The 16,206-nt window shown below is 36.6% G+C and overlaps 1 protein-coding gene across 1 annotated transcript in view; it reads right to left on the minus strand.

Moving 5' to 3' along the window:
• The window catches only part of LOC131428017 (craniofacial development protein 2-like), an 80,546-nt gene that overhangs the window by 450 nt on the left and 63,890 nt on the right, over positions 1-16,206 (minus strand). The window lies entirely within an intron of this gene.

The raw sequence follows: 16,206 nt of genomic DNA on the forward strand, positions 1-16,206 counted from the left end.
CAGCAGCTTTTTATCTGTGTTTCAAATATAGAAAAAATAGAACGGCAGTGCATACCAGTTTAAAATTTGGCAGTAGAACTGTTCGAATAAATAAAACCAAAACGGCTTGCTGGGGATACGTTTGTTTTAGTTTCAGTTACATTATAGACCACCCATTTGAATCTTGCAGCTGCTGAATTTGCTCTAAGGGCATGTTCAGGAGTGGTTTAGTTCTAGATGCATAATTTATGTCAGTTACAAAATTTAAATCTGACATTTAAAAAAACAAGAAAAACTGGCAGCCCCAGCCGTGTTTTACTCGTATTTCAAATATACAAAAAAAAAGAACGGCATCGTAGATCAGTTTTAAATTTGACAGAAGAACTGGTCGAATAAATAAAACTAGAACGGCTTGCTGGGGATACATTTGTTCTTGTTTCTGCTCTATTTCAGATCTTCCATATAGAACTTCTAGCTGCTAAATTTGCTCTAAGTTTGCTCTAATAACAGTGTTGGCAACAACAAAAGAAGAAAATATGAATGTATTTTATGTGAAGGTGAGAACATCAGGGGCTCACCGTTGGTCGTAACACGTATACTGGTGATGCAACAAATTTATGGAAAACATTTTTCTGTACATCATTAAATAACTCCACAGTCGACAATTTTATTTTATTCCGAAATGATTGCTGCCCAAGTATCAATTGATACTAATTGGTATCGATACTTTATTGCCTTTTGATACCTTGTGTCGATACCCAAAATTTCGGTATCCCGATACCCTAGGTATCGATACTTTACCTTCCGAATACCATCCCTACTAAGCTTATCGAAATTTGTTGAGTCATCTTCCAGAAAATTCAACCGATGAAAAATGTGCAATTATTCGTATTTGTCCTGTATACTATTATATCTTAAGATCCGGAACAACAACCATTTGTTCTTCGAAATTGTTGCACAATTTAATAATAGCTTTCTAACGAGCGTAAAGTTGTAAAAATCGGCCAAGCCATCTCTGAGAAAATTGAGCGGTAAAAAAAACAATGCATTTTGTCGCTTACGTCACTTATACCATTATATCTTCGGAACCTCAGTGCAGAGCTGCAAATTGTCAGTCATGTCAAATGACCTTGACAGACTGACTAAAATCATCGTCAACTGTAATCGGTACGATCAAAGTGTCTGTCAAATGAGATACTCGATAGTTCAATGACCAAGTAGAAGTATACTCAGTCAAAGACAGATGACGCATTTTGTTCTCTCTCTCTCATTCTCCTATTCCCTGTTGACGTACAAAAATTCCATGAGAGTACTAACATAAACATAAATTGATAAAGTTCATTGTTCTTTGCAAAAAGTCATTGGATTTCGTAGTTTATTGGTGTTCATGAATTTAATTCAATGTTTATGCTGCTCGATTAATATTTAGTCACATCGTAATCAAGCGGTGACAGGAGAAATGAAGATAATATCAATCGCATCGACAATCAATGAGCGTCCTGGTGAGTATAATACCAAGAGAATTTAAGTTATGACAGATCGGCTCTCAGGCACTCAATATATGACGATTGGTAGAGCCTGGTTGGCAGTTTATGTCCAGTGACATAAACTTTCCAATCTTCGTCGTGCAAAGTTGCTCGTTGATAGTGACATTTAGCAGCTCTGCCTCAGTGTTAACAGTTTCACCACAAACGAATATCCAGACATCACAGTCACGATCTTTTTTTGGCGCACATCTTCGTTCCTCCGTGAAACTGGCACCAATTGCGAAAAATTGGTTGCACTGCTGAGTTCCCATCATACATTCATAATGCAAATGTCAAACCGTGAGAACCCTTTCGATTCGGTAGCTCATTTGTATATATTGAGATTTTATGGCACACTTTGGTTGAAATGATAACAATGCAATTAATCTCGCGCTCCACCAAGCGGTGAGTGCGGTCATTTCAGAAGGTACCGGGAACGAACCACATTTTTCAAAAATATTTATAAGCACATACATGTCTTTATTATTTATCTTTGGTTTCACGTTACGTTCACGTTTCGTCTTCGACTCATCAGTGCATTGGCAGATGAAAAAAGTTATTTATTTTTAAGGGGACTTTGAAAAATACGTGAACAATAATTTTTCAGTACTAGTTTTTCAGAAAACTAAATATAAGTAGCTCTTTTTAATGTCCCTTTTGTTTATAAGTGCCACCAATCAAATACCGTTTCCGATGTTCAATTATGATTGCTAGTATACCACAAGCTAAATTGTCGCAATGAAAGTAGGATCCTCGTCGTAATTTATTGAAATTAATCAACAGATCCGGTCAAACGAAATGCTAAGCACATCATTTAGCATAATTCATTCCAAAAGTTTGACAATTAAGTAAATATGTTTCCTCGTTAATCTTCTCAGTGTTTCCAGAAAAAAAACACTCTCCCAATCCATTAGATTTCAATGTATAAACCTAAACTCATATTATGTCAAACGAAATGTCCTCACTGTGAAAAGTAAACGGTGTCAAATTTACACCGTTCTCCGGCGCCGTGCGATTCGTTCCCACTGGGACGTTGTTACAGAGCTGCATAAATAAAGGAATTAAATGTTCTCTAGTTTGCTCGCGCGCGTCTCGCAAATAAAGCGCTTCAAATTCCAAAGCGGTAACTAATCCCTTTAACGGTGTGAAAGCGCATTAGCAAAAAAAAAAATAGAAAAAGATTCTCCGTTCGTTCGTTCGTTTTTTCCCCTTGCACAACTCCTTTCGGGCATTACAATGAAGCGACCAGGGAGAGTGGATAATATATTTTCCACATAATTGTGTGTTGCTTAGCTATTCATTTGCACCTCTTGTTCCGGAAAATGGACGGCCCCGGACCACATTCGTCACTTTTTTCCCCCTGTACGCAGCAATGAATTGTAATGGGCAACAGCGTGAGTGAACCGGCGAATGGTTTTCACCCTCGTTCACTTCAAGTTACCGGTTTGACAGTGTCTCCATTCTCAAGTGCCACTTTTCCCACGGCTTTCGACGACGGCAAAGTGGCTGACGCTGTTCAATCTAGCGAAGTGCATTCGGGTGCTAAATTTAAAACTGACCAACTGCGTCGTCGGGGTTCGATTGGTCCTTCGGTAGTAGGATTGCGTCAAACCAAGCACAATACGTACCTATAGTCACCGTCCCTTTCCGTTGTTGTGGTCCGTCTAACGACGGTTGGTGTGCCTTCCGGCTTCTTAGTTGTCACCTTTTTACCGGTAGCATTATTGGATTACGGTAAAAAGATTCAGTCTCTTGGTCGTCCATTTGATAAGGGCAGGAAAACCAACACATTTGTTTCTTTAAGTGAGTTTCCTTGAATGGAAAGACGAACGGGTTAGGACGAAACCCACGCTCTTGTCCTCCACAGTGAAGTTTTCCTTTCGTGTAGTTTTTGCTACACAAGGAAACTCGTGTTTCGATAAATTTTCAAACTATATCTTAATAATCAGTGCGCATAATTACATTGTACATAGGTTTACAGAGCCTTGTAAACTGTTTTAGTTACGGCTGTTGTTCAAAGTTTTTCAGTCGGCTATCGCTGTGGGGAATGTTGCTTGGATTAGGCCACTAACGAACAAACAACCACCCATCTGACACCGGTATGTGAGCACCAGCCATTTGAAAGTATACCGATTACGTCGAGCCCCAAACATTGCGATGTTTTGATATTCATCGCGACTCTCAAATTGTGAAAATTATCTCCACTTGATGTCCCAAAACACTGTCTGCTGTATTCTAGATAAACCGACCAGTTGTTGTGAGAGAATCGACCCAAAATTTACTAATTTTCGTGCACTAAACAAGGTAAACACGTAAAACAAAAGTATTACTGTTTGTTTGTTTACGTTGCAATCAGCTGATTTTGAAGTTCCGATTTTGATCTCATCAAGATGGCGTCGTGACAGGAGGCCGCAAACAACCGAATCAGACCCGTACATTTCATACGACATAAATCGAAGCATGCCGTATTTTTTAAAGTGATGAATTTACATCACATCCCATAACGTTTAAACGACGACACGACCTGCCACTCGTATATTAAAACTGTATCACAAATTTAACTACCCCTCAGTAACTCGTAATGTCAAAATGAAATCGTTCGAAAAATATGTGTAACTGGCCACCAAGACTAAACAACTGTTGTTTTCGAATAACAGTTACCTTCACCGTGGCTACCGATAAAATGAGATGAGATTGTGTAAATATCGATCTGCACATAATTTTTATTGTAATTTGGAATTCTTTTAACACATACATTCACAGTGAACCTGTATATCGATCGAATCAGAAATTTTCATTTAGTCTTTCGATCGAGTTCGAGTTTTTCATATAAAAATAACACACGATTGAAGTATATGAATTGAACTTCACATTCGATCGAAATGCAGAATCGCAGTAAATGTATGTATTTAAAAATGCCATATTGCGTGAAAAATAATTGACAGGTCGTTATTGTATGTCTGGTAATCATCTCCCGTTTATTAAAGAAATTTATTGTTAAGGAGTTTGTGTCCATATTCCAATTACTGCACATATTTGTTGGTTTTATCATGAACAATTTTGTATGAAACATTTATAATATTACCAGTAATAATAGTATTTTAATTCAATTTCTTAATTTTTATCATTAATCTCTTTCATCCAATATTATTTAAATGTAATATCATGTTATCAATTAATATTTCCGAGTAGATTTCATAATTAATGACGAGTTACCTAAGATGATATTTAAGCTATAAGAGAATATGTTTTAATAAATTCAAAACGTTGTGACTATGTTAGAATTAAATTAGGATAAGAATATTATGTAAAAGTGATGCTACGGCGAAGAAAAACTTATGTAAACTGCCTTAAGAAATAAACGTATTTATGGAAAAAAAAAATCATGTTATCAAGAGAAAAGTTCTCGTATTTCAGTCTCATATGAAAAATCGGTATTATGCGGATATCCATTTCGAACTGATATGCTTTAAAGCTTATTTTGATAAAAGAAATTACGCAAAGCACATAATTTGGATTACTTTAAAATCCGAGATTTTATCAGAAGTTGCCTAGAAAGTTTTAAAAAGAAATTATACGTTTGAATAATGTTGATGTTTGATGCTATTACCTACGGGTAATTTAAGTACCGGATTCTGATTTCTTCTTTTAGAACAGTATGCAAATACACCATACAATAGACCTCTTTTCACAAGGAAACTTGTATCGTGGCTTGGAAATCTGAGAGATAGTGTTAAATTGTCGGTCACTGCTAAAAAATTTATTTACATAGCATATGTTATCAATCCAATGGATGTAAGGCTTGTCTCCAAAAGATCCGTTAATGGAATATTACTGATGCAATAGTCTTCGATAGGATCGAAACTGCTAATTTGTTGAGGTATCCGGCTGGATGACGATCCCTACCGAATTTGAACCATCTTCCGCAATCGAGTAAACAGTCAGTCGAATTTGAATGATTTATGTTAAAGAAGAAAATTGAACATTTCTTCTCTATACTTGTTTATGTTGTTTATGTTTATTTGAACTTTTGAAGCGCCTTGGTAACAAGCTCGTAGCAACCATGGCAGTGTTGCTCCAGAAGATTATTTTTATCATTACCAAGGGGTGGCTCAATTTATGATAACTGAGGTTGAATTGTTAACGGACACTTTTAATACTGATTTTTCTTCGGAGTGCCTGGTCGTGTCGTCGGTTTAAATCTAAATTTTCTTTCTGCTTTGATGTCAAATTCAGTAAAAATAGCTGTGAAACTACTGATATAACACATTGTTGCATCTTTTGGGTTGCAAATTTGAGGCAATTGCGAAGCACCATTTAAGTGCATCTATCGAGACGTTAATTTACACGAATTTTTCGCGCTGAGCATGCTTCATCCACAGCGGCAGTAGGCAAAGAAAGTACTGGTTATATATTTTTGTTCAGGGAATGCATTCAATGCATTGCTTTTAATCGATTCTTGCAAAAATATTGTAATATCAGGTGTACAACTTTGCTTCCACCGTTTTCCGATAGGTGGATGTTCCGGCTGAGGCTGGTTAAAATACATAGATGATAATGCCTTCAAGGTGAGTGTTTACAGTGCCTAACGAATTGTCTTCGCCGTTTCAGTGACAGTTGTTCTTGTTTTCGTATTATTCACGCTCGAAAATGTCTGTTTATGTGCCCAATTCGAAAAAAAATGCAACTGAAGCGCATCGAATGCTTTCAGAAACTTACGGTGATGCTGCTCTGAGTAAAAGAACGTGTCGGGAGTGGTTTCAACGTTTTAAAAATGGTGATTTCGATGTCGAAGACAAACATGATGGTGGAAGTCCAGTTCGGGTTTACATCTCATCCAAGTCAGTCGATAAAACAAAACCGCTTACATTGGGGACAGAAGAAACCAAGTACAGTATTGTGTAGTGAACTATAGAACGATCTCGAAATGATTGAACCAAACGAACAAAAGCTACCGCCGGTACGAAAGAATACAATTATTGTTGACTTCAGACAGTGCAAAATTCGACCTTCGATACGAGAACTTGAAGGTTTGCTTAAGGAGCAAATGCATCTTGACATTAAACGTGTGCATTTACTTCAATGCAATAAGACCAATAATGTTGTTTATATCCAGTTCTATAAAGAGTTGGATGCAATTCAATTCGCTAAAGACAATAATAATGTGCACTATGTGGAGCATGAAAATATCAAGTACAACATTCCAGTATATATGGAAGATAGTGCTGTAGAAGTGCGTGTGCATGATCTTCCCTCAAGCGTCATCGATCCTTATATTCGCAACATTATGTCCCAATACGGAGAGATTCTCTCTATCGAAAAAGAAAAGTGGAAGAACTTTTTCCCCGGTATTCTAAATGGCGTACGTTTGTTACGCATGCGCTTGAAGAGGCCTATACCCTCTTATGTGATTTTCGGTCAAGATACAAGAATTCCGTGCAAATCAATTGTTACCTATGACAATCAGATGGCCACATGTCAATATTGCCAAAACGCTGTTCACTACGGTAAGCCATGTGATGAACCGGACAAGGAGACAACTATACCAAAGGACAACGGTGCTTCCTTCACATCAACCCTAAGCAACCCCAGTACACCTGTGACAGTCACCAACAACAGGGAAGTATCCCCTTCAACAAAACCATCCAGCGTAACCCCTATAGAACAAAGTACACCACCTGCAGTTAACAGCTGACCATCCAACCAACCAGCAACTGCAAACAATGTACAAAAAGGCGCATCTACAGCAACTAGCAACGAAATCAACAACAATACCACGGCAATGGATGACGAGACGAACCACGAACAAACTGCCCCTCAATCCTCGCAGGAGGAAAATGGAAGCTCCTCTCCCCCTAGAATAAGGGTGACAACGAGATCCAATACAAAAAAAAATTATCTAAAACTTCAGCTAAATCGGCCACGTAAAGCTTGTACGCAAATAGGCCTGAATAAAATATCTTTGAAATAAAAAAAAATGATGATGGAAGAGAAAAAACCTTCTAAGATGAATAACAATTTACTACGAGCTCTTAAAACCGGGTGAAACCATCACAGAAGATCACTACCGAACGCCACAGTATCAAGAGCGACATGACAAAGTCATCCTCCAACACGACAATGCTCGGCCTCGGCAAAAGTGGTCAAAAAGTACCTGGAAACGCTGAAATGGGAAGTCTTGCCCCACCCGCCCCACGTCCCGGTTAGGTGGTTCAATGCATAGGACGCTGGTCTTACAAGCCAGTAGTCGTATGTTCGTGCCCCGACCTGGAAGGATTCTTAGCGTCAGTAGGATCCATAGTACTAGCCATACAATGATTCTGTACGCTATATGAATCGGCTGCGAAGTCTGTTGAAACAGAAAGGCCAAATTCCACAAAAGGAATGTAATGCCAAGACTTTGCTTTGCCCCACCCGCCGTATTCCCCAGATGTCGCCCCTTCTGACTTCCACCTATTCCGTTCGATGGCACACGGCCTGGCAGATCAACATTTTCAATCCTTCGAAGAGTTGGAAAAATGGATTGCTTCATGGATAGCGTCAAAAAAGGACTCCATTTTTCGAGCCGGGATCCGAAAATTTCCGGAAAGATGGGAGAAAGTTGTCGCTAGCGACGGACAATACTTTGAATAATACATCTGTAAGCACTTTTTCGCGATAAAGCTTTAAATTTTGGTAAAAAACGGCGGAAGCAAAGTTGTACACCTAATATAAATAACCAAAAAGAAGCAGTCACTTGCTGTTAGACCCTTTTATAGTTATAAGATCCATTATTCGTTGAAAAAAAAACATTTTTGCCTTTTTCATATGCGCACTCAATTTTCTCGAAAATTTCTTTACCGATTTTCACAAACTAACATGCAAATAAGTCTTGAAATCTCAAAAATCTTGATTCAAATGAAAGATCTCATTGTCTTGAAATATATTGTGCAATTCCATCCAGATACGACTTCCGATTCCGAAATTATATGGCGATGTGTGTAAAAACTTGCAACCGTTATACAAAATGACGATGCAAAACCGGCGCGCATTGGTGTTTGCACAGCTTGCTTTGTTAAACTTCATATAGCGTGCAGGGTTGTCACATTTAAATCTGTATTTTTCAGGAGAAAAATTTGTGTCGAGAGATCATAATTCTGTACTGGAAATCTGTAGATGAAATGAAAGTCATTAAATCGAATACGAAAATGACAGCTACTTTTTGCTTAGAGGTAACGTTTATTGTGATGTAATTAACAATCATTTAATTTTGCTAGCTTACATTATGACCAACTCCACCATCTTTCCATATTATCAGAAGAAGATTTAAAAAAGTTCGGGTGTGTAATGTCAGAGATATGACACGATTTCTTTATACTTTCGAATTCGAATTGAGAGTTGATCGATTATGTGAATTGTGAAACTTTCCTCCTTTTCACTACTAGAATTTTAAACGATTTTTGACGTCGATTATATCATTTCGGATTTGCATATTTCATTGAAAGAAACTATCAAGATGCTGTACAGGATTCATTTCTGCCTTTTAGAAGGACCAAATTGTGGAATTCTCTACGATATTTAGCACAGTTCGGAACATTTTTCTCGAACAATCTTCGCACAGCGAAAAGTGCACGAAGCAAATCAAATTATTTTGGATTTTCACTAAACTGATGATTTTTACCTTTGATTTGCAAAGAAGTAATCTTAGTAGTTCTTTAGATAACATTTAGAGACAATAGAAAGGCAGATTTTGTATGTTGTCCACTTTTCGTTTTCTTTCTCTCCAATTCAAACGACCAACAGCTCTGTTGTCTGATGCAATCCCTCTTGCTTGAATTGAAACTAGCTTTGCGAACAAACCGCAACACATCGGCTTGGATTTCCAAATGATGCAAAACTGGTTTAATGCGTCTGTGTGTAAAGGGGTAAAGTGTGTTTAAAATTGCCCACCGTCGTTTAGAGCGACGGTGCGATAGATTTGGCTAAAAACTGATTTAATTTGTAGGCTATACTGGTTACTAACTAAACGAACCAATATCGGCTTTACCGGTTTCCCAGTTATCGGTTCTGAAGGTACCGGAAATAGTGGTCAATAGCTTCTAAATGGAACTCACTTAATTTTCTTAAAGATTTCTGAAGCTTAGGCTCAAATAAAAGGGGATCCCATAAGCTGCAATTTAATTTCACACGGATCCGACTCACAGTTCCGGACCTAGAGCGTTAAGTGTGCTGAAAGTTTATGCCGTTTTTCATTGAAAAACACTGATGGCGTGGATTGCTCTGGTTTTGCACTTTCGAGCAGAAATGCAACATTCTGACGGTGTTTCATTGCGATTTCTGCTCGAAAGTGCAAAACCAGAGCAATCCACGCCACCAGTGTTTTTCAATGAAAAACGGCAATAAACTCGTCGGGAAGTTTCTTCTTCATTTGGCATATTTTTACAAACTTGAAAGGTTATACTACTGTGGGCAAAAGTAGTAAGACTTTTGAATTCTATTTCGCGCGGAAACCTTACTCGTCGAAATGTTTTTTCCTAGGTTGGTATGACTGTCAGTGACATCTGTGCCGATTGTCATGCCAGAATGTTCAATAGTGTTTAGTATACGTCTGTCTTTCTGAAGTATTAAAAGATTTTTACGGTGAGCGAAATTATTCAACAAAGAAGTTCCATTAAATTTTATGTACGGAATCAAATTTCTGGTGCCGAATCGTTCAGATTGTTACAAAAGCTGTTCGGTGATATGTCTATTTCTGAAATTGACTTTAACAACTGTTTCGATGATTGGTAAAAACGTTAGCACAAGTGCATTGTTCCCAGGGAGGATTACTTTGAGGAAGACGAACTAGATTTGGAAGAATAAACAAAGAATTTTGAATTAAACTTTCCAATTTTTATCTAGTTCAAAATATTTTTGTTGGAAGAATCGTATAATGATATTTATGAAAACATAAGTTACTAGTTAACCCACACTCACTTCAGCCCACAAAAAAAAAGAAACATCACCAAAAATTAATGTTAAAATGTGAAATACTTCTGTTAAGTAAAATTTGAGCAAATGAACAAACTGTCATCTCAGGATATAATTACAATTTATGTTTAGCCCAAGTAACCAAAAGTTTGTAAAAAAAGATTTGGATTAAGCTGTGTACAAAGCATTCCGAACAGTCCGTTTTTTGAGGAATTACCCATACTTTAATGTTCACCCGACGCAACAGAACAAACTTTGAAGCACTTCCTTGTACAGTTTTTAAACATCGAGAAAGTTTTCTCAGAACTTGTTCCGTACGTTCAAGTTGCCAAAATGTGCCACGCATACTTTAGAGCTCTAACAAAGTGGATATTTTTAGGTACTAAGGAACTTTTGATGACTTGGAGTAAGTTGATATTGATCTTACTAATTTGAGCATTCTTCTCAGCAAGGATGGCTTTTATCGAATCAAAGAACGCTCACTAGCAACTCTTCACACGATTCAATCAGTACCATCAAAGAGAGACGAACATCATCGCAGCAACAAAAAACCGGCATTACAGGTTAGCACGCTGCTCTGGGGATTCACTCTGAAGCAAAAAAAACGGTCGCTCATTCTCGTTACGGGCAGTTGATAATTGCGATAGAATCATTTTACTATTGCCGCTTATTCTAACTATGTGCATATAACATTTGTATGAGTATGGCCTATGAAAATGTCTGTGAATGCTGCACACAAGGGTTTTGAAATATTGCAACCAAGTATGAGAATCATCAAGTCGAATCATCGATTCGATTTTCAGCGATAATTGTCAGCAATCAAATCAGCGAAAAAACAATTGTGAAACTCATGGGAACTACTACGTAATAAAAACAAGAATTGAATTGATGTTTACCAAAACATAGCAAACATAATTTCTAATGAATAAGTTTCACATTTGATTTTCTATACAACTGCCCGTAACACAAACATGGAGCTTTAAAAATATTCTGCACACAAATAAATGGTAATACTACATATTGTAAAATTGATCTTTTATGTTTTAGTAAATAGAAAATCGACAACGAACTGCATTTTTATGGTGAAACATGTCTTCGTACGCCTTAAATTTTCAAGCGCCTTTGAATGTACGAGTTTTGATGATTGCACATCAATTTCTATGAAAATACCAATCTATTCTTTTCAATGAATATGATCGGGAGAGTGTTTTAAATATGTATAAGAAAATTATCGAACATTCATACACCTTTTCAGACGATTTTAATGATATTGATGTTTCAATTAATCTGAAAAATCTTGAAATGAATTTTCCAATATGGCATCGAGGGTAACAGTGTGTTGAAAAGAAAATGGTTCACCCAACGTAATGATTTATTTTACCTAAATAAAAGGAAATATGAACATGTAAATATTGAAAAGAGAAATTTTCGTTTTTATCAAACTAGTTGACTTAAACAACGATACAGTTTAGTCATTCATCTTAGTGAACCCTACATTTGTGATACGCACTGTAGGTATTATTTTGGTGAGCCCATGTGCTTAAGTTGCAAGAACAAGTTGCTCAAGCGGTAATATATAACTATGAGAGTAACTATGATGAACGTAACTTTTCGTTCAATATCTTTGAAAAGTGATGTCAGGTCTGTTCATTTTTTTCGCGTGATGAAAACCGAATACAAATTAATTGATCGATTTTTGTTTTCATTGAGTATGTAATGCTGTATTTCTGAAACTTTTATGATAATATTCTCATGTCGGCAAGTTTTACGTTCATTTCAAGCAGATAAATCTGGTACAACTTATTTGCAAGTTTCGAATTTTTTTCCAAAAATGAAGAAAACTGCACACACTGACCTAATACTTCATGAGGCAGTCTAGAAAATGCGGACTCGGCAGCAAAATAGTTTTTACAGCGAGGTTTTCAATTCGGTTTATCAGTTTTTGCCTTGCGGAGAGCATAATTACACTATTTTTTTCTTCACAAGAGATATACAACCATTTCGGCATATATTGAGTCCGATACAATTATGACAGCCATTTGGAAAATTTTCGATAAGTTGAAGAATTGTTTTAGTTACTTGGTTTTTACATGACGATGTGAAATTTTTTACCGAGCTTCTATAACTGCTAGTGCAACGTGGGCAAGTTGGTGATTTGCTGCACAATTGTTTAAGATATACTTAAAATTTTTCTATAGTGATTTTTTCGGTATAACCGTAAAACTTAACAGGTATAAGTTGCACAACCGATTTTAATATATTTAAAAATCTTTTTGAACTTATCTAACATAAAAAACAATTCTAAGACAATTGTAGAACCTCTTGAAATTTCAGTAAGTTACATTTACTACTTGGGTCTCTTGGTAAATCCTACACAGCGCCGATCATTGCAAAACTGTATCTATTTTGGTAAGGGCCGTGAAATACTCAGAGTATGAGGTGAAATACTCACGGTTCATGCATTGAGAGGCAGCGAGCTCATGTACCAGATTGACGATGTTGTATACAATATAGAGAAATATGGAGCCGCTCTCTGTCAAATTATCGGCAATCACCAACACTGCTTCTCAGAATATGAAATAGTCTCAATCCATCTTGAAAATTGATATCTAATTGCCACTTATTATGTGCGCTCTGTGTAATCTAAATCATTCGAAAGCAAAATGCAAGAAAATTCTCTTAGTTTGACCTGAGTGCCAATACAGCACAATCTTTTCATTGATTCACAATGCCCAATATTTTTCTCTTGACTCCATTACACACTTGTGTTTACTTGATGAAATTACCCTGAGTCAGTTTCAGTTTTACCGAGCGAAGACGACATTAGTAAAGACTGTCCCAGAAAGTATGGACGCAACCAAAAACCGCTGGCATTTCGCAATGGTTCAGAATCTGTCAATTTTTATGGCTGCGTCCTGTTGTTTACACTCTTCTCTAACCACTTGTGCAGTTGTTTATTCGTTTTCATTAGAGTGTTTCGAAATGCGTGGACTTTCAGCAGAACAACGTCGAAAAATTGCGTACAAATGGTGCACAGAACGCGGACTGTCACTGAGAAAGATAGCAAAACTGGAAGGAGTAAATGAAAAAGCCGTGCGAAATGTGCAATCTGGAAATTCGGTGAGGATAACACCTTTGAGGATAAACCGAAAACGAGTCGAAAAAAAGGTCCTGCTAAACCTCAGTTGGATAAACGTATACTGAAAGCGTTCGAGCAAAAGAAGGAGGTTTCAGTTCGGGATATGGCCATAAAGTGGGGACTTCGAAGTCAAATGTTCTCCGTGCTAAAGCACGTTTGAATTTTCGAACCTATAAGAGCAGAAACAACCAAAACGTAGACCGAGGGTTCGAAAGCGGTACAATACGATTCTTGCTGGATATTTGAACTGCATAATCATGAACAACGAAACCTTCGTGAAACTCGATTACAAATGCTTGCCGGGACCACAATATTATACGGTGCGAGAAGGGCAAGTGTTAAACCAGTCCGAGACATCGATTGAAGTCGAAAAATTTGATAAGAAAGCTATAGTCTGGCAAGCAATTTGTAGCTGCGGTAAGATTTCGAAACCCTTCATCACCACTGCTTCAATGAACAGTGAAATATACATCAAAGAATGTTTACAAAAACGACTTCTATCCATGATTCGAAGCCACAAGGATCCTGTTGTCTTCTAGCTAGATCTTGCTGCTTGCCACTACTCGAAATCAACGGTACAATGGTATACTACAAAAAATGTCACTTTCGTCCCAAAAGACATGAATCCACCAAATTGCTCACAACTTCGACCCATTGAAGAATTTTGGGCATTAACGAAGGCACATTTTAGGAAACAGGTCTCGGCAGCCGAAACCATTCAACAGTTGGAAAAAGATTACAAAAAGTGTCAAAACTTGTCGCCAAGAAGTCTGTACGGAATTTAATGAGGAACGTTTGCAAGAAGGTGTGCCAGCTAGTCTACAATGGCTAAGTAGCAAATGTTGAGTATAACATTCTGTTGTTGTAGTCTAATATTATCAGTATATCGAATAAAATTTGAATATCTAACACTTGTGAATTATTTACAGCGAAATCAAAGTGCGTCCATACTTTCTGGGACAGTCTCTGAACAATAATTTTCATACCCAATGCAAAATTTTAGCTCGATCGGAGAAACTATATTTTCGTGCACGAGGTTTAAAGTTTTTATTGGATTTAGTATGGAGAATTTCACTTTTTACAAAAAAAATGGCTGGAGATCAACCTATGAACTCTAAAAATTAGTGCATCTATTATTATCGTAGGAAATTTAAAGAGGAAGAAAACTTCAGAACACCGCAAAACAATCCGACTTTTGCAGAAAAAGTTATTAAAGGAAAACCGGCACAAGGTCCGAACAGTGGTTCATTCCTTAATACATCTAGCACCACTGCTGCTAGTGGTGGTGATATAATTTTGCTTTCTTTTATTATTCTATAACGGTTTATTTGAGTTGTTTGTTGTCTTCACAACTTCTCAGCTTATTATGATGATTTTTTTAAAGTGACATGTCAGATTAAAAAATCACTGTAAAGACACAAAGATGTCTAACATTTTAATTTGACGAAATAGGTTTTTGAAATCTTCTACATTATTTTAGATAAACTCAAATCCAATAACTTTGCCAAAAATATAAAATCTCTATCTCTACAAATTTGGAAGATATAAACGGTACTATTTTATGCAAACAAAAAAATAATTTACATGACTTTTTTGTGCCTTTACAGTAAAGTTTGGAGCATCGTTTCTCTCTTAAAAATAATTTTCATTTTTTGCTGAGTAAGTATCGTGAAGATATCACACAACTCGGATCAACCGTTATAGAATCACTAATAGTACTGTTGTTGTACCGTTGAATTCCACTATATCACGTCATTACACTCTCACAAAGTCACTATTTTTCCGAAAGTGTATCAAACGGTATAATACAGATACGTATTTCGGAATGCTATTTGCATCCTTCTTCAGTGTATCGGTTTTAAAAGTTTATTGAAAGAATGGTGCAGTGAAGTTCCTTTTATACAAACGTAAGTAGGTAGAAACGTAAGTAGGTAAACCACAAAAGGGACAAAAAATTTGAAAAGGTAAAAACAGGTGATAGAAAACTGGAAGAGTTAAGTGTTTTCTATGTTTGTTTTTATCCCCAGACTTTTTCAAATTCTCTGTAGGATCTTTTGTAAAACCTAGTAGAGTTCTCAATCGGTAGTTCATACTGCTGAACACTAAATCTAAACCAAATTTTCTTAGTTTTGATTTTAGTGAGTGTGAAATGTTTCGATTGAAGTCCACCGATATTCTTTTAAAATTTTCAGAAGGGGGGGTCAAAGTTGTAAGTGATTGTTTTTTCAACAGTCTTAATTTTTTATCGAAGATGGTTTGAATTGTATGCTCTGGATATCCATTGAACTTTCCAATTTCGAAAATAAAGTTTTTCTCTTTTATCGCTGCATCTTTTCTAAGGGGCAAGGATAGCATTCTGTGAATCATATGGTGGAATGCTGCCATTTTGTGTTGATGGGAATGATTAGAAGTATTTGGTATGACACGGTCCGTATTGGTTGGCTTCCTATATATTTCGAAAGTTAAGGATTTTGCCTCCCGGACAATAAGAATGTCCAAGAAAGGTAAACTGATGTCTTTCTCTTCCTCATAGGTGAATTTAATATTTTTATGTAAATTATTAATTATTTCTAAGAAGTTCGATAAATCGTTGCGTTTGACGATGCAAAATAT

The sequence above is a fragment of the Malaya genurostris genome, chromosome 1 (assembly GCF_030247185.1).
Source record: "Malaya genurostris strain Urasoe2022 chromosome 1, Malgen_1.1, whole genome shotgun sequence".
NCBI classification, from domain to species: Eukaryota; Metazoa; Arthropoda; class Insecta; order Diptera; family Culicidae; genus Malaya; species Malaya genurostris.